Here is a 20139-nt window from a genome sequence, read left to right on the forward strand (position 1 = left end):
GACATACCGGTGGCCAAAAGACATATGAAAAGATGCTCAGCATCTCTAATCATCAGAGAAACACCAATCAATACCACAATGAGATACCATCTCACACAGGTCAGAATGGCTATCTTCAATAAATCAACAAACAACAAGTGCTGGTGAGGATGTGGAGAAAGGGGAACCCTTTTGCACTGTTGGTGGGAATGCAGACTGGTGCAGCCACTGTGGAAAGCCGTATGGAGATACCTCAAAAATTTAAAAATGGATCTGCCTTTTGACCCACAGTTCTTCTATCTCTGGGAATGTATCTGAAGGAACCCAAAACACGAATTCAAAAGAACATAAGCACCTCTATGTTCACTGCAGTGTTATTTACAATCACCAAGATTTGGAAGCAGCCCAAGTGTCCATCAGTAGATGAGCGGATAAAACAACTGTGGGACATTTACACAATGAAATTCTACTCAGCCTTGAAAAAGAAGAAAGTTTTACCCTTTGTGACAGTGTTGATGGATCTGGGAAACATTATCTTAAGTGAAATAAGCCCGTCAGAGAAAGACAAGTACCATATGATTTCACTCGTATGTGGAATCTAATTAACAAACTGAGCTAACATGCAAAATAGAGACAGACTCATAGAGAGAGAGCAGGGTGACAGCTAAGAGGGGAATGTACGGGGTGGACGGACTGAGTAAAAAGGAAAAAGGACTCATGGACATGGACAACAGTGTGGTGATATGGGGGGAGGGGTGTATAAGGTGAGTAAATGGTAATGGAAAAATACAATTAAAAAAAGATCTCACACTTCTTTAGTGTGAATGTTCACAGATGCTTAGGTGCTCCTGGAAACCGAGTGACTGTTCTCACAAATGAGGTTTGCTCTGTTTCTTTATTTTTGAATGTCCATGCTAGTGCTTCTGCTAGGCGATTTAGCAGAATGAGGTTTCACTGCCTTCCCTGCTCTCTATTCTTTTTTCTCTTCGTTCTTACTCTACTCTTCCTTTCATTTATAGATTTTGTTTCCATGTTTATTTGGCAAAAACCAAAACGAAACAAAACCCCAGAAATGAAGAAAAATGGCGTCAATGGCAGCGAAAATTAGCACATTTAGCAGTGATCAACACTTGGAGTAAATTGTGCGTGGGTGAAAAATACAGCACAGGTCTTTTCCTGTTGGAAGTGAGCATTGTCAGCACCACATATACCTGATAAGTCACAAAATTAAAGTCCTAGGAGTGCACTGCATACGCGCCCTGCTGCTGGCCTCAACCTCATTCTGCCTCCTTTGGTTTGCTCTGTGTACTGTGTTCTAACCCACTGACTGTGTAGCTTATCATTTGTTTCTCAAAGAGAGTTCCATTCCTTCACTTACTAGTTCTACCAGTTTTTAGGAAAAGAAATGTCATCGTTTTGGTACACCGCTGCATTTTAGTAGGAGTATTTTATACATACATTAAAAAGTGGTTGAGCTGGGAGTCTCCCTACGAGTTCTGGTCACCGATTCCAATGGGCGTGCGGTGGAGGTGTTCCCACACTGCCAACATGCACTTCAACATCGGCTGGCTAGCCTCCAGTTCAGCTCAGTTCCCACACTGTCTACCCAGACACTGCGCCAGGCCCTACAGATTAAGGGCTATCACTAGGTGACCCTGCCCCTTCAGATACCAATCAAAGTCCAGATTGTCACCTGTGCTTCTGACTGACCAGCTACAGGTCGACGTTTCCAACAACCTCCCCACACCCACCCCAAACACTGGGTTCAATTAATCTGCTAGAGCAGTTGACAAAATTCAGAAAAACATGTTACTTACTAGATCACCAGTTTATTATAAAAGGATATAACTCAGGAACAGCCAGATGGAAGATGTGCATGGGGTAAAGTATAGGGAAAGGGCAGGAACTTTCTTACTCTCAGAGTCTGCCGCTCTCCCCAAACCTCCACGTGTTCACAGACCCCATCGCCCTCCGAACCCTGCTATTCTAGGTTTTTATGAAGGCTTTATTTCACAGGCATGATTGATTAAATAATTGGCCATTGGAGATTTTTCAACTTCCAGCCCCTCCCTGCTCCCCAGTGGTGGGAGTGGGACTGAACCTTCAACCCTCTAATTATATTAGTTACCCTGGCAACGGACCCCATCCTTAGGTGCTTACAAAAGCCATTTGATTAACTAACATAGTTTCAGCTGTGGTTGAAAGGGGTTTGTTAGGAATATTAGAACACCTTTATTGCCCTTATCACTTAAAATATTCCAATGTAAAGAGATTTTAGCAACTCTGTGCTACATATGGGACAAAGACCAAATACATATGTAATCAAAATATCACACTCTCAGTTTTCAATAATTTATACCTAAACACACTAAATCTCAGAATTAAGTTACCAAATAAAAAAGGAAAGTATTTCAGACTAGAGCCCTTGGTTTCTGCACCCTAGAAAGGCTTCTGAGTAAAGCATCTAACCAGAATCGCTGAAGGTACGCCTCTGGCACCTAGTTTTTACAAACTCCCAAGTCATTGAGCATTAAAGGCCTAGTAGACAGTTGACAAGACTGTGGTGAACTTACCAGCATGGCCTGCCTGGCGTTCTTTTCTGTCTTCTGGTGCAGCCATCTGGATTTCATTCTGGGGAGCCACCCTCCTCCACTCACAGCCAATGGTTCAAAAGGGGCCGACCCCAGGCTGCCTGCTCTAGGGGGCGATAGGTAACCCAGGCAGGCTTAGCCAATCCATAATGATTGGTTTCAGGATAGGTATCCGACCCAAGCTAGCCCAGTAACGCTCATTGGCAACCCTTTTGTTAGAAGTGTGGGAAAAGAGAAACATTCTTCCCCCTGGGATTTCTTTAGGCTCCTGCACTGCAATCACCAGAATCAGCTGGTGACTTAAAATCGATACGTCGGCCTTGAGTGGGGAGTGGGGTGGGAGCATATAGAGGACGCTGAACTGAGAAGGAAGTCAGTTCACTGAAAAGCAGAAACAAGAGTGGGCAAAGGGATAGAGGGAGGGAAGGAGGGAGAGAGGAGGCAGGGAGGGGACAGAGAGAGTCTAATGTTAGATTCTGTCTGTGCCTGAGTTAGATTCACCCCAAGATTTTTCAGAACCATAGTGTGTCTTAGTCTACTCAGGATGCCATAACAAAATACCATAACTGTTAAACAACAGAAATTTATTTTCAAATGAGGGAAGAGAAGATGGATTTTTCTCTTTGTAGCAAGATTCTTTGGAATGGTTGACTCAAGTTAGGAAAAGAGATGATACTTTTGTAATTTTGCAACCAGATTTACATTACAAATTAAAAATTTCCACTCTGCCCGCATTGCTGAGTCTCAAAGCTGACTTTTCTTTCCCATGAGGGAAATAGGTTCTTATCCGAAATAGATAATAATGGTTATTAGGACTTTTGTTTCTATTAATTATTTTCATTTCAAATTATTCCTATAATTAAACAATGAAGACAGGTTTAAAGAAAAACATAATCTGTTATTCTCTACTTCCCCCTGCCTGAGGTAACCAATGTCACCAATGTATGACCTTTTTAAATGAAAATGGAATCCTATTGTACACATTACTCTGCATTTGTTTTGTTTTGTTTTTTGGTTATTGGTATGTGATGGACGTCCCTCCTCTAAGGCAGTGCGTGTCACTCAAATGCCTTCTTTACACAGTGGCACACTGTTTCAATTAAGCACCCAACAGAATTTATTCACCAGGCCATTTAATTTTGCTCAGATTTTATTTTATTTTTTTGTCACCTCAAAGAATGTACCCATAAATATACACCTGTTCTACCTTAACGAAAACACTAAATAACGTTTCTCCAATGTGCAGTTATTTTAGGGTAATTCGAAGGCACTACCACATCCTTCCAACACAATAGAAGAAAATGATGACCTTCAGTTGACAAGAGACTTTGATAATAAAAATAAAAGAATGAAAAGAACAAATTTAAATAACTTAGGTCACAAGCAATCCCATTCACTTTTGCAACATGGTCCTTGTTAAACCCAGCCTTCATAAATCATTTCTAGATCGGCAAGGCGGCCCCGAAGTCTCCATTCACTTGAAGGCCTGGGGTAGTTGCTCACAGTGTGGTTTCTGGAGTCCCACTGGTGGGGATATACACGTGTTCACAGTAAAGGTTCCGTTGCTCGCCATCCAGAGATTTTTATTCAGTGGGTTTGGAGTGGGGCCCAGGTAGCTTCACTCTTCAACAGAAAATTTCCAGGTAGAATTCCCGGGTGACAACACTGGAGTTTGCAAACTTTGGGCTATGTCAGGGGTCAGCCACATGTGGCCCTACACCTGTTTTTTATAGCTTGTGAGCTAAGAATGGTTTTTATATTTTTAAATGGTTGGGGGAAAGAGAAGAACATTTCACATGTGAAAATTATATGCAATTCAAATTTCTGTGTCCATAAATAAAGTGTTAGTGGAGCGCAGCACGCCCATTCATTCCCCATTGTCTCGGGCTGCTCTTGAGCCAGAACAGCAGGGTTTGAGTGGTTGCCATACAGACACCATATGGCCACAGAACCAAAATATTTACAATCTGGCCCATTACAGAAGGAATTTGCCAAATCCTGGACTAGATGATCTCTGAGGTCCTTGTCATTTCTGAATGTTTTATTCACCATAATTATTTTCCTCCTTCAACATGCAAGTATATGGTCCAACCCTGGAAGTGGTACAGACCATGGGAGGTACAAAGTGTGGCTAAAGGCCAGACATGGCGACGAATGTCTTTTTACCAGCCACTTACAAATTAGGAGACAATGTGAGCAACATATAGCACATATACATTAGCACAACCGGGACGTGAGTAACAACCGCAAGGGCTAACGCGACGTGACACATCACACGCACCGGGGCCTGTTTTCAGTGCTCTCTGTGATTGACTCAGGACCCTTGCAACGATTCTGCGATGTAGCTTCTATCTTTGTTCTGCTCTTACAGTCGAGGAAACTGAGGCAGAGCACGGTTAAGTAACTTGCCTAAGGACACAGAATTGTAAATAGAGGAATGTAAGCGGATGTAGTCTAGCTACAGGGCCTGGGCTTAAAACCACTGACCCATCACTGCAAGCAATCAGGTCAAAGGAATTTATAGGTAAAAATCACTGTGTTTGGAGTCATATCTCAACTCCAATGTTAAAGTCAGAGGAGTGGGACACTAACCTCTGGGAAACATCCTCCGGGTCAGTTCAGAACATCAGTGAATGAAGAAAACTGCCTCCACAAACACAGTTCCTTTTCCTGCTCTGACCAGCACGGGGGAAACAGAGCCTTTTCATCAAAGGAGAGCAGCTGTGTACCTGGTAGTCGCAGGGCGAGGAAACCATTGTGTGCGAAGGGGACTCTGTGCAGCTGGGCAGGGCACGTCCCAGCCAAAAAGGGCCTGCTACTCACACCTAGCTTGTTATTAACGTGTAGAAATGGGGGCATTTCAAAATTTTATAGTGAAACCCCAATATTTAAGAGTTCAACAGCTAATTCAAATATTAGAAACAAACAAAACACACTGGGCCAAACACAAGAAGGCTTCAAGTCACCAGTGTGCGACCCATGCTTAAGCAATTTTCTCTTTAGGCTAAATCATGTCAGTTCCAAACCTTTCCAAATGGATCTCTAAGCCCAGACCTTTAATCAGAGTCATGGCTGCCCCTTGAACCGATGCCAAGCTTTGCAGGCATCTGTGGCTGATGAGAGTTACAAAGTTACTTTCAGAAGTGGGAGTTCTACCTGGCAGAGAGCTATGCTATGATCAAGCCTAATGCCCTCCTCATGGATGTTATACAAAATGCCTGCTTTATGTTAGAGTAGACAGTCTTTACCGGCCTAGCAGCACTGATAAGTGCTTCTCCTTAATGGAAAAGCATTTTTTCATAGCTTTTCCAGGAATATCTTGGTGCTTTTAATGGAACCATGAACCATTCCCTTATTTAATCTCCAATCACCCAATGCTTATTTCATTGAATATAATGGTTCAGGCACATTCACTAATGGCTCCCAAATAAAAGACTTTTTAAAAAAAATATATAAATTTGAAAGTGCCTCAGAGTAGAGTACACACAAGGAAACGAACAAAACAAAAATGTCAGTTGTTTAGTTAAAGTGAAAAAAAAATAATGTTTGGAGTTCCATAAACTTGAGTGATATATCACTGTAATAAAATCATTTAAAAATCCATCATTCTGACAATCTAAAATAATATTTAAATTTTCAGATATTTTACTGAAAATCTACCAAAAGAACTTTCAGATCACATAGGAAACAACTTTTTATAAAATAATATTTTAAAATATTTCCCATGAGATTCCATTTAGGAAAAAATACCTTAAATGGAATTTCAAAATCAATCAAAATTTATTGCTCAAGCTTGACACTTATGTGTTATGGTTAGAGTTCATGGACTCTGCACAAAGTAAGCATTATTTTGAAGTTTTTCAGTTACTTTAATATATAGTGTCATAAATAAGGGACAAATAGTCTTCAGAGGCCTGCCTAGGAGCTTGGAGTATGAAATACATGGCATTTTGGCACTCAAAAACAATTCCTAAATGAAAATTAAATAAACATATAGAAGCACAAACAGGACACTGAGTTTAGAAAGTGAAACTTCATAAAACATCAATTATAAAACCACAAAACACTAAACGCAATGTGGTATACTAGATTAGATCATAAAACAGAAAACTGACATTATTGGAAAACAATTGAAATCTGAACACAGTCTGAAGTTAAGTTAATATCAACATACCAATGTTGGCTTTTCGTTTGAAAAATGCACCCTGGGAATGTAAGATGCTGACGTTACAAGAACCTGGATGAGAGGTATATGGGAACTCTTATTTTTGCAACTTTTCTGTAAATCTCAAATTATTCCAAAATACAAAGTTTATTTGAAAAGTCACAGAATAATCGGTAAAGGTACTGATGTGTGCCCGTAAAGCAACATGCGACTGAGCGCACTCCGTGTGGGCGGAGTGTGCGTGGGGCCGGTGGGCCGGTGGGGATTGCTGAACACAGCACACGCCAGTCTTTCCCCGGTCGACGGCCCTGCGGCTCAAAGTTTAAAGGACAAAATGAAGTTGGAAAGTAAGTTCCTAAACATTTTACTAATAATTACATTAATAAAAATATATATCAGTATCAATTAACAATATGTATTTAAACTTTTGGAATTCCTCTTATCACTGTTAGAAAAGATAGGTTGACAACTAGACAACTTTCAACCTTTGCTTTTTCGTGTGCTTTTGATTTTTTAAAGCAGTTTTGTGCCTCTTTGTAGTATCTTCAAATATACGGGGCAGGGGGCAAAAGTAGGTTTACCTGCCTGTGAGTATGCAAAACACAAAGTTTATTCTTGCACTGTTATTTGTTAGTTATTGTATTATTGTCCGTATGAACAACTGTAAACCTACGTTTGCCTCACCCTGTGTATCCATGAAAATGATTAGTTTGCATCCACACTCTACAAAGCACAGCTTTATGTTGGTTTCTGTCTTTCAGCGAAGAGACTGCATGGCGTCAGCTTCCCCTTGTGCTGTACGGAGCGGAGGCCTGAGCGGGGAGGGGCAGACACCGGTCCGCGCGCGAAGGCAAACGCAATAGCTCTGGTCTGCCGCAGGATGCAGCAGGTCCTGGCAAGCCAACACTTCCATGGCAACAACCAAAAAAGGCAAATAAACTACAAATAAAGAATATTTTAAAACATATCAGAGAGTAAGGAAATAACATAAAAAAGAAATTCCGGGGAGAAGAGAATCATTTTCCGATATAAGCTGGCAACTGTCGGCCGTCCTTTTCTTGAGTGTCTGAGCATTGACCTTGACGGAGATGGAGAGCTTCTGCGGGGCAACAGGTCTTTGAGCTTTCTTGAGGAGCTGGATAGAGGAATCACAGGGAAGCGTGAAGCGTCGCAGTGACACCATAGTGCTGGGGCATTTGAAATGTAAGTAGAGTTCGAAATTTTGCCAAATGACATTTTGCTACGGTTGTGATTTCAAGAATCAGAAGTAGGACCCGCTGATCCACCCAATGGCCCGGGTTCTATACAGAAACAAAGGACGCAGTAGATCAGAGAAGGCCGGGTAGTCTTACCTCATCACCTCCTAAGACGCCAGCGACTACTTGCCCTTCTGCCGCAGCACCAATTCCTGTGTCAAAGGTTCCAGCAAGTGGAAGCCCTCAGAAGAGCCCTTCTGGGGCCAGCGGTGATGTTACTGCATGAGGGAAGCTCCTTCCTGGAGACCAGAGGCACCTCAGAGGGAAGAAGCACAGGAGGAGCTCATCTGCACACTTTCCCTCTGGGGCTTAGAAGGAGCCCCACGTTCCACAAGGCAAAAGTGTGCCTTTACCAATGTGACTTCATCCCAGATGCCACAGAGACCGGGTGACGGTGCTAGGCCTTCAACCCTCTGAATTGAATCAGCATACCTTTTTTCCCTCTCTCTCTCAGGAAAGATGAACTGGGGACATTTGCCTTGACAGGGGAACCAGAATGTCTACGCAGGAAGCTGCACTGAAGGCTGACAGCCGCAGCTCTGTGCTGCAAACTGTGCAGAAGGAATCGGAGGAAGGCAGTGCGGCAGCTAGTGACTGAACAGTGGAATCTTTTCTTGATGGATTCAGTCACTAACTTTTCACGGTTTGGTTTTAAACTCCACTGTTCCAACATGCATTGTTCTAAGAAGCTGGGAAGCAAACATCAAATTCTCGTGTCTCGGCGCACTTCATTTGTCTCCATAAAAGAACAATGTCGCCCGACTCGGCAGGAAGATCGGTTCCTGGGCCTGTCAATTTCAGTGAAGTCGAAGAATTAAAATTCAACGTCATGACCTAAGGAAATATTTCATTCTCTTTATTTCTTCCTCATCTTGATGTGAAACCAGCATATTTAACAGTTTGGGGTTTATTTATTGAAGCAAAGCAGATACATGATTTATCTCTGAACAATTTCAATTTGGCCTAGTTGTCATTCAAGGCATGTGCTCAATTTAGAATTGCTCGTATTCACTCAACTTTCTCCCACACGCTCAGTGATTGAGTACTTAGCTTTATATAAAGTTATTGATACCACAATAAAAAATGCCATATTTAAATGAACTGCAAAGAGCAAAAATGGCCTTAGAAAATCAAATATAATCTTGTGTAACATTGCCAATATATGAGAAGATGGTATAGCATCATATTTTTTTTATTGTGTTTATTTTTGCTGATTATGTACACTGAGTTCTCATAAATGAGAAGAGGTCATATGCTCTAAAAAGTAGCCTAGTTTTATGTGCATCAAATTGTTTTGTTTAGTAAAGGCCTCAATTTGAATTTTAATATAAACAGTAGGAAACTGGGGCCATTTTAATACAATCTGTGGCAAGTTTTATCTTGTTACAAGACGTTTAAATCACACACTTTTATTAGAACAGATTCTATGGTGGGGCATGGGTGAAACACTGAAGGGATTGAGAAGTACATGATTGGTGGTTACAAAGTGGTCACAGGGATGTCAAGTACCGCATCGGGCATGTATAGTCAATGATGCTGTGATAATGTGTGTGGTGCCAGGTGGGTACTGAACTTATCAGGGGGATTGCTTTGTAAATTGTATAAATGTCCAACCATCATGCTGTACGCCTAAAACTAACATAAAATAATACTGAATGTCAACTGTAGTTTAAAATAATAATAATAATGATGTTTCTAAAGCTTAAGCAGTTGGCCCAAAGTCAAATGGCCAATAGGCTGAGGTAGGTTTCAAACCCAGGTCCACCTCGTTCCAAAGTCCGTGCTCTCAAACATGTTCTTCCAGCGCTCTCTTAGCAACAGCAAATCTCAGGTCATTTCCAGAAAAAGATTCTAGTAGAGGGAAATAGAACACCAAACATAAATAAAGTTTATTTCAGCAAATACAGTTTTATCATTAGATGTACTATTATTTTACATCTAGAAGACAGATGGTATCCAAGAATGTAATATATTGAATATAAATTCATTTTTAATATTATTTAGATTTATTAATTTTTATAGTGTGTTTTTCAATGTGTCAGCTGGAAAGTCTACAATAAATATTAGTTGCTATATGTTAAAAAATAATATTAGTTGCAGGTAATTTTTAGAATCAAGCCAATCTTTATACCAGTTTAAGTTTCTCTATTCTCATTGTGTTCTGAACTCCATGAAAGCTGGACTATGTTTTCTTGTTCACTGTGCCATCCTTGACATCTTGTCCAGTGCTTAACACATAGACGCGCTTATAAAGGTGTGCTCAACGAAGGAAGGGCTGAATGGCCTACACCAGGGGCGGGCAAGCTGGCTCCAATCCAGCTTGCTTCCTGCTTTTTACAGCACTCAAGTTAACAATGGTTTTTTCATTTTGAAAAATGAATTCACATTTTTCAAATGGTTATATAAGTACCTAAATAGTAACCTCAATTTTGCGCATTGGCCCATGCATTCTAAAATATTTACTATCCAGCCCTTTAAGATAAAAGCTTTCTGACCCTGACCCAGACCAGCGCTGTCGCACGGAGCTGCTCTGATGATGGAAATGCTCGGTGCCCGCGCCATCCAGTCGCATAGCCACAACACGCCGAGAGCCACTGAGCACGTGGAACTTGTCTGCTGTGACAGGGTAACTGAACCTTTTATTTTATTTCATTTTAAATAATTTAAACAATCCAATCTGGTTAGCAGCTAGTGTATTAGCTGGAAGCAGATGGAGATATGCAAAAGAGTAGACCCCATGGAGAGACAGTAAGCAATTAGAGACCCAATAAGGCCAAGGAAAGAATAAAAATATGTGCGAATTTTGCGGTTAGTTGGTCTCTCTGGCCAAAAAGAAATAGAATTTAAAAAATACACTAAAATTTCTGTCCTTAGTTTATTAAAACAACTAATGTTAGGAAAACATTAAATGTAAAACTTATTCATTTGAAGGTTAAACAGAAACTCACTTGAAATTAAGTGGTGGTTCCTTATTCTATGAATTATGGATAACAAAAGAATTATTTTGGATATGGCAGATAATGTTAATGTTCTACTAACAAATAAATAAAAATTGATTTTATAAAGATTTTAAAACTCTGCTTTACTGAAGGAAACCACTTATTGTATTGAATCCAAATGATTTGGGATCGCATTACAGCAAGATGATCAATACTGCGGTAGGAAAGCCTAAAGGAGGGGAAACAATCCGCTAACACCCTTGAAGAGTTAGCGTCCTTAGAGGGCTGAGCAGATTCAGACTGCAACTGGACGTTCACGACACCCACGTTCGCACGTTATCTCAAGTCTTCAAGTTAAAGGCACTTAAGAGGAATTCTGAATGGCGTGCTCTTTAGGATTGAAATTGTGTGTTGCTGTTATTTATAACACTTAAAGTTAAAAAATTAAAAATTGAAGAACAATTTCTTTTTTTGTTTGTTTGTTTCTACTACTCCTGACGTGTCTATGTATGAAATAACATCTCCTTGAGTAAAACTAGTTTGGCTGCTTTCTTTTATTTCAAATGATTCTATCACTAGGGATAAATCTGAAATCACAATGGGCAAATAATCCCTTAATGCTCTCTCTGGCTAGCAAGTAATTTGCCAAAGCAACGCAGTTTTCGAGTAGCATACAAACTCAGTAAGACACTGAGCCAATGCATCTGTCTCTCTCTGTATTTAAAGTATGCATCAAAGCCCCTCATTTGGGGGGAAAAATCCGAGATTCAATTCTCTAAAAAGACAATTTAGCTCTAGTAATTAAAAATCATTTATATTTTCTCTCTGGTAAAACTTTAAAGTCTTGTTTATTTTTAGGGCTGATATTTTAATAACCTGAAGGATTTCATTAAAAAGGCAAAGCTGGAACATCAACACCCTAGCCCTGGACCAGGGAAACGTCTTTCTCGCAATGAAGAAGTGCAGTGGGCCCTGACCCGCCCACCCTGGTGCTGGCCGGGGAAGGCCCCTTCCATCTGTGGTCCTGATAGGCGGAAATGTCAGCTCGACCTTGGCTTTCATGGGACTGACTGTATCTGACAATTTTTCTGTTCTTAGGGTCTGGCTCCCCCATTTTTCTCCTCCATTTTGAATCGGTCTAGGCCTGTCCTCTTCCGAGTCCCTCCGCAGTGACAAGAGATGGCTGTGGTCTGCTGTGGAGACCAGCAGGGCCGTGGGCTGCCCGCTGCAGATCTGGGGCGCCAGCACCAGAAGCTTCCCCTCCTCCTTTCCAGGTTTTATCGAGGCTTCCATGGAGTCAGGACTGACTAAGTCACTGGCCTTTGGCAATTCAAAACTTTAAGGTTTTTCTAAAAGCCAGGTTTTGTGATACAATTTACATGTATAATATTCTTCATTTTTAAGGGTGCAGTTCAACAACATTTTTTTATTCCTCACTTGAGGATATGTTTTTTAGTTGATTTTAGAGAAAGAAGGGAAGGGGAGAGAGAGAGAGATGGAGACAGACACTGATGTGAGAGAGAAATATGGATTGGTAGCCCCAACCTGGGATCGAACACACAACTTAGGTGTGTGTGTTGAGAGCTAGGAAAGAGGGCTAGACAATTATAAGCATTGCTAAGCAGAAAACCTCTTGAAGGTCACTAGAATGGATAAGGAAGAGAAACTCCTCCAGAGCTCAGAGCTATGCAGAGATAACAGCAACTCCCGCTTTTGTAACTTGTTTGCTTGCTTCTCACTGTGTAAAAGACCTAGCCTGTGAGCGTTCAGCGCGGCTCTCATCTGCAGCTCTTCAGAGCACCGTGTCTCCGGGACACATGGAGAGTCCGCCCCTGCGCAGGTTAAAAGAGTTGGCCATTAAAGTAACATCTCTGTAAACGTCCTGAAAGTCTCCGAACATCTGTTTCTTGCGTCAGTGGGTGCAACATGTGCCCTGACTGGAGATCAAATCTGCAACCCTCCGGTGTACAGGACAGTGCTCCAACCAACTGAACAACCTGGCCAGGGCCAGTTTAATAAATTTTGGCAAACATACAAGTTGTGTGTCTACTACCAGTATAGGACCTTTTCATCACTCCCAAAAGTCCCCTCATGCCTCATTGTAGACAATCGCCCTCTTCTCATGGCCTACTGGCCACAAGTGACCAATGCATTTTCAGTTTCTAGTTTTGACTCTTCCTATATATGCAACCATACTGCCTGTAGTATACTGTATCCGACTTATTTCACCCAGGCACTTAGTGTAATGCTTTTGAAATTCATCTATCTCATTGTATGTATCATGGTCATTGCTTTTTGTTGCTGAGAAGAATTCCATGGTATGAATGTATTAATACCCCATTTTTATTCATTTGGCTATTGATGGACTTTTTGCAACCATGAATAAAGAAACTATTAACACTTGTCCAGGCAATATATTTTCATTTCTCTTGGTTAAATATTTATGAGTATGATTTTTGGGTCATATGCTTAGTATATGTTTAACTTTATAAAACTCTTCCAAATCATTCCTCAAAAGGGTCGTATCATTTGCATTTCCATCAGCAGTGTGTTAGAGCTCCAGTTGTTTTACATTGTCTCCAAGGGTTACTATTATCAATCTTTTTCGTTTTAGCCATTCTAATGCATGTGTAGTGATATTTCTTTGTGTTTTTAATTACTATTTCTATGACAATTAATGAGGCTGATAGTTTTGCATATGTTTATTTCTATTTCTTTACCTTCTTTGGTGAAACGTTTGTTTAAATCTTTTGCCTCTCTTTTTACTAAGTTGTTTTGTTTTTCATGTATTCTGCACACAATCTCTTTAACAAGTATGTGATTTGCTAAAATATTTCTTTAACCAAGATTTGGCCTGTTTTTTCATTTTCTTAACAGTGTCTTTTGAAGAACAGACATTTTGAATTTGACGAAGTTCCATTTGTCATTTTTCACTTACAGTTCATGTTTTTGTGTCCTAATAAATTTTTCTTTAACCAAATGTCACAGATATTTTCTCCTATATTTTATTCTAGAAGGTTGTTTTAAGTCTGCACTCTTACATTTAGATCTACAATCCAGTTCAAATAAGCTTTTGTACGTGGTAACTTGTAAAAGTTGAGATTCTTTTTTCTTTCTTTCTTTCTTTTTTTTTGCTATCCAGTTGTTGGCACCACTTCCTGAGAAGAGCACTTTCCCCCATTGAATCGCTTTGACACCTTCATCACAAACAAACTGACTAAACACGGGTGGGTCTATTTCTGAACCCACTAGTTTCTTCCATTCCCCTGTATGTCTGTCCCTAAACAAATGCCACACTGTCCTGATTATTGTAGTTTTATAGTAAGCCTTGCAAACTTTTACATTTTAAATGAGTAAGGTCAATACCGACAGCCTTCAAAAGCGAAGTTCCCTTGAAACAGTTGTTTGTTACATAGTGCAGGCCCGCACTGGTTTGGGAAGCTAGCCTTCCTCCAAAAGCGCAGGAATTGCTATTCTTAGCTGTTGCTTGAGGTGGTCTGTTTTCCTGTGTTCCACAGACAGGGCGTTTACCGGACCTAAGTGATCCACAGTTAGAATCTAGGTCTTGGGTATTTGAGAAAACTTACTTCTTTATTTTCACTAACATCTGACTGAAAGTCAGTGTTCCCTTACGTTAGAAATGTGGACAAAACCTTAGTGGTATTGACATTACATGAGACTTGACAGTAGAAGGAAAAGGTATTTTCATGATACATTACAGTTGTGGCTGATATCCTCAGATGTTGTTCACAGTTATTATTACCTCAAACTCATAGATTTTAGAAATGCTACTTGGTCTTGTTATTTAATGAGTTCATAAAAACAAATAACTAAATTATAATTTTAAAAACTTTTGCCCTGGCTGGTGTGGCTCAGTGGATTGAGTGCAGGCCTGCGAACCAAAGGGTCACAGGTTTGATTCCCAGTAAGGGCACATGCTGGGTTGTGGGCCAGGTCCCTGGTGGGGGGCACACGAGAGGCAACCACACATTGATGTTTCTCTCCCTCTCTTCCTGCCTCCCTTCCCCTCTGTCTAAAAATAAATAAATAAATAAATAAATAAATAAATAAATAAAATCTCTAGAAAAAAACTTTTGGTAACTATCTCAATACAATTGATTTCCTTTGTCATATTATGTTTTTCGCTATGTATTTTAAAAAATTGTTTAAGAAAGAGCCCAAAGGCATTTCCAGACCTAAGCAGTAGGTTGCCCACCACCTGGGAAGTCTATTAAAAGTGTCTTTAATTCTTCACTTCAGATTATCACCAGCTTTGCCTTACTTCATCTTATATAATATAACATAATTGTAATATAAAACATAAGATATATTATTTCATCATATTAATAAAGGTTCAATAAGCCTTTATTAGACATGTGAGATCGGACAATGCTCCATGTCAGAATCTGGAGATTCACAGGTGTACCACATGGTCCTGCCTTTGAGGAGCTTAGGTCCAATACTAGGCAGGTAAGGACGCAGTCATGATGATCAAGTTTAGGTACTCTAACGAGCACATGTGGGGGTGACACACATGATGTTCTTACCATGCGCTTGGACAGAATATCAGAAAATGACACAGGAATTGACACCTATGAGAAAAGCTGGAGAATAAGAAAACATTAACTAGAATGGGAAGAGACTTTCACAAAAAGGAACACGAGCAAGCATCATCCCCAGGAGCTGTTAGGAGGTGAAGATCCCTTGCTTGGTGGACGGAGACCTTCTGGCAAGGGTCCCTCCCTATTTCTTTTGCCTTCTGCAGCCCATCCACTGCCCGTAGGCTCTCTCAGTGTGCATCCTTGGCTTTAGCATGGACTGGTGGTGGTGCATGACCGTGCTTTTAGATACGGTGGTACAAATGGTAGGGATAACTGGTAGAGGCCCCCACAGCTCCGATCTCTCCTTCAGCACGTCAGCCTATGGACCCCATCTAGAGCAGTGGAGATCCTCTCCCGCCCTGGATTAAAGGAGGCATTTATTACATCCTAAACAGACAGTCCTACTTAAACTAACTGTCCTCAGGCTGGGCGGCAGCAGGTGCTGCTCGGTTCATCAGGGACTAACTGACTCTTCAGCGCTCTCATTGGCTGTGACAGAGGCTTTCTGCCTGTGTGTGTCATGCCCCGGGACCACTCCTCTGTGGTGGGCTCCATTTTCACTTTGTTTATCTGGGTCTAAAGGGGGGAAGTTCCAGCCACACATTTACTGATATTTTTGATAAGATAGGAATGTCGATGAAAAACCTTTATATTTTTGAGGGTTTCCGTTTAGTTTAGGAAATTGTTTCATCATGCTAGTTATCCTTATGGGAAACAGGTTATCTGTCTTTGAGGGGTCTCTGCTTCCAGTTGCTGAGGTGACATTGCATTTTATGGGAAAGAGGATGGTTCCCTTTCTTGCTCTCTGTAGGAGAGGTTTCTTTAGGACATTTTTAATAATGACTATAAAATTTCATGACTTCACTTCCAGGATTATTCTTTTCTTTCAGAGAATAGGCTAAGCTATTTTCCCATGGAAAATCAGTGTATTCATTTCCTTACTTTTTCTCCACAGCATATTCTGAATGCTTTTACTGCTAGGCATTGAAAAAAATCAGTAAAAATGATATATATTCTGCTCCCCCCTCCTCAGGTTGAATGGAAGAATATAAACATTTTTAAAGTAAGCACAGTAAAGTGGTATTGATGCTGTCGTAATCATCTGTACAAAGTAAAAAGGCAGAGATTTCAATGTGGGGACAGGATCATAATGTTGAAGGACAACACCGAGAAGTGCTGACAGGGAGAGAAAAGGGTGTAGCTTTCCTGGAAGAAGGAGCAGTAGGAGCCAAGTCCAGATGGAGGCAACACTGGGGATGTTAAGGGACTTGCAGAAAGTCCAGATGATTTGAAACTGAGGTCAGATGAAGTTCAGCAGAAGATTCTGAAGAAGACAGGGAGGCATCACGGAGGATTTGGACTCCATGCTAAAGAGTTTGGATTCTCCTGTAAGAAAATGTGAAGGCCACAGAAGAGTTATCAGTGAGAGACTGGTGGCAAGGGAAGAAGAGAGCAATTGTGAGGTCCTGAACTCAGCAGCTGTGGGACTGGGGAGAAGAGGCAGTGAACAGAAATGCAAGAGGTTAAATGAATTGACCTAATGTTCAAATGGATTAGAAGGAGAGAAAAGTCTCAAATGAAATTGGTTTTCAGTTGAAAGTTCCCTCCACTGAAAAAATAATATTAGAGGAAGAGTAGCTTTGACAGGAAAGTTTTCATTGTGATGTTGAGATGCTAGAGGTACATTCATAGTGAGCAGCAATATCCGTGGGGCAGTTGGGTAGACAGGTCTAGAGCACAGGAGAGAGAGCACGTCGAAATTAAGATTCAGCATTATCAGATATGTGGAGCTTTGAAAGCCATGACCATGTCCCTTAGAAAGTGTGAACCTTGCAAAATGCTCAAGAACAGAGCCCTTGATGGAAAAGACTAATTTTTAAGGAAAAAATAGCAAAGAGTTTGTAAGGAAGGCAGGGAGGGAACAGATAGGAGAAGGAGAAAACTCTAAGAGCAGTGGCTCCAGGAAGCAACTCTTGGAGGTCAGATGTTCCCTCCGTCTCTCTGAGTCTTCGGGCCTCTCTGTATTGGCTTTTTGTCTTCTCTTTCACAATCTCTTCCTCTGCTCATTCATGTTTCTGACCCTCATAACTTTGGCTTCCCATGGCCAAACATTGCCTCTAAAATTTCTTTATATGCCATGAACTTTCACTCCCACACCAGAGTGTTTCTATATCAAATTCCCAAGGAGAAGAGAATCTCAGAGGTCACACTCTTCTTTCGGAGCCAGGTCTTGTCAGGCATCTAGCCTGCAGTGACCAGGTGTGCGCTCCCACCCTCATCAGCTGTGGTCCTGAGAGTCTTGGGCATAAAACATGGCTGCCTGGGTTGGTCCCTTTGCAGGAGATATGGGCAAGGAGAAAAAAGTGATTAGTTACTTTGAATGATGCCTGTAGTTTAAGGAGTGGATGGAAGGGAGTCCTCAAAAATGGCGGATACCATAGCATGGACAAGAAAGAGTCCTTTGGGTCTGTTGATCTGGAGGCCAGCTGAGGCACTGGCCAGTTGCTCGGACGGTCCCTCCTCAGTGAACTGATAATCTACAGGGGTGGACAAAAGTAGGCTTACTGTAGTAAGTATGTGAAACTGAGAGTGTATTCTTGTAGTATCACTTACTAATTATTTATTATTTGTTTGTATTACAAATGGGAGCCTATTTTTGCTCACCCCTGTAATGTTCCTACAGATCCTGAGATCCCCCCAAAGGGATCCCATAGAAAATCTGATGTGGGGTAATTTACTTCACAGTAAAGCTTTTTTTGGAGCAATCCCTGGTGTTGATTTATTTACGGGAGTTCCCGCCAGCCTTGCCAGCACCCTGGGGCCGTCGCCCAGTGCACGCTCTGCCCTCTAGTCCAGCCAACCCGCGGTGTCGTGGGTTGAAAGATGTCTGAGAAATAACTGACTCTAACTCTCTCATAATGTAGAGAGGAGAAGGGAACAGATAGGAGAAGGAGAAAACTGAGACCTGGAGAGGTTAAGTGACTGTGCAGGGTCACAAAGCTTTTGGCAAAACCAGGAATAGAGCACAGGTTTCCCAACTCAAGGCACACTGTTATTATTATTTTCCAGTGTAACCATTGTCCCCTAATTTCTTAATGTTCTGCCTGTGTCCAGGCTATGCTCATAACCGGAGTACTGTATTTGAGTTAGACTGACAAGCCAGGGTCCTAATCTCAGGTTCCAGTCTGCACTTGGCATAAGACCTCTCACACTGTGTATTCAGAACACAGAACCTAAAACTAAGCTGACCTCACATGGGCCTTTATATACTTTCTTAATTAAAATAAAAACAAAAAAATCGTGGGGAGGGAGAGGGTGTGTGCAGATGGAAGAGATAAATGGTGATGGGAAAAAATTTTTAAATAAATAAATTTACTACCCCCCCTAAAATACTGTAGTAGCTAAAATTCTGTAGTCATGAAGTTTCTCCCTGTTCCCTGGGGAGAAGAGGAGCAGTGATAATAATGAAAAATTACTCGTCGTGAAGACAGAAAACCTGAGTCATCTTGGGCAATTCATGGGCAGCTTGTTGAGCCCCACTGCATAGTGGGAGCATTTCACCCACAATGACACAGGTACACCAATACACTGTGGAAGCTAGGGGAAGGGAAAATTAAGCCTGCCAAAGTCAGCTAGGGAAGGTTTCCAGAGAAGGTGACATTGGATGTGGCTTGTGAAATTGAGCAGGGGTCACCAGGCAAGAAGGTAAGGAAAAAGGTTTGACGTGGGCTGTGTGTAACATCTCCTACCTGGGATGGGCTAATTATCAGACACAGACACAGAAAGGGGCCATCAGAGGCCTCTTATGGCCTCTGTTTGAATCACTAAAAACGCAGAACTACATACCTTCACCTTGTCACCCACCCAAGTGGACAAATCACATGCACTTCCACTCACCTATCCCCTTCATGCTCTTATGTCTATACTGCTGTGTGTGCTTCCTCCTTCCCACTTGCCCTCCCACTGCTGCCATCCTTTTCCACTGAGGCCTTCTAGAAATCCTTCTCTAGAGAAAACCACCTGCCTATACCATCACCTTTTCCACCAAACACCTACTTCTCTGATGCTTGACTAACTCCTCTGGCACCAATTCCCTTCCCACTCTCTCCCACTCAGGATGCATATTTTTTTCACATGAGGAGGGGTTTGGAGGCTGAGTGGAGGAGAGAGGGGTTATCTTTCTTCTTGGTCCTCACTATTATTCTTCAGAATTAATTCTCCACTCTTGAATAAAAGAATCTTATTGGAGGAAGTTAGCAAGTTACAGCAGTTACCATCATTTGCCTTCTACTAAATTCTCATTAACATTTAACATCTGGCTGTGTCAGCTGAAGTGATTTCCTAGATCAGTTCTTTGAATAACCGGTGAAGTCCATTTGTTCGAGTAGCTTCGCTCCCTAGATATTGCAATGACCACGTGAACACTCAGGACTTAGATATCTTAGCTCTAACTTTCCAGGTTGCATATTGGATACCTACGTCATTAGGATGTTGCACCAACACAGCATATCCAAAATCGAACAATAATCCTCCTAAGTCCTAAGCTGCCCTTTGGTCCTTTGTGCCCCTAGAATGGTTGTACTCCTTAGCTAGGCACCCACGCTAGAA

The 20139-nt window shown here is 41.4% G+C and overlaps 1 protein-coding gene across 1 annotated transcript in view; it reads right to left on the bottom strand.

Annotated features, from left to right (window-relative positions):
• Nucleotides 1-9663: 9663 nt before the first annotated feature.
• METTL25 (methyltransferase like 25) overlaps nucleotides 9664-20139 on the bottom strand; it is a 128856-nt gene continuing 118380 nt past the window's right edge. The window contains exon 13 of the mRNA XM_053921028.1: nucleotides 9664-9842. The gene's annotated coding sequence lies outside the window, so the exon portion shown is untranslated. The remainder of the gene's footprint in view (nucleotides 9843-20139) is intronic.

Source organism: Desmodus rotundus, chromosome 3 (assembly GCF_022682495.2).
Source record: "Desmodus rotundus isolate HL8 chromosome 3, HLdesRot8A.1, whole genome shotgun sequence".
NCBI lineage: Eukaryota > Metazoa > Chordata > Mammalia > Chiroptera > Phyllostomidae > Desmodus > Desmodus rotundus.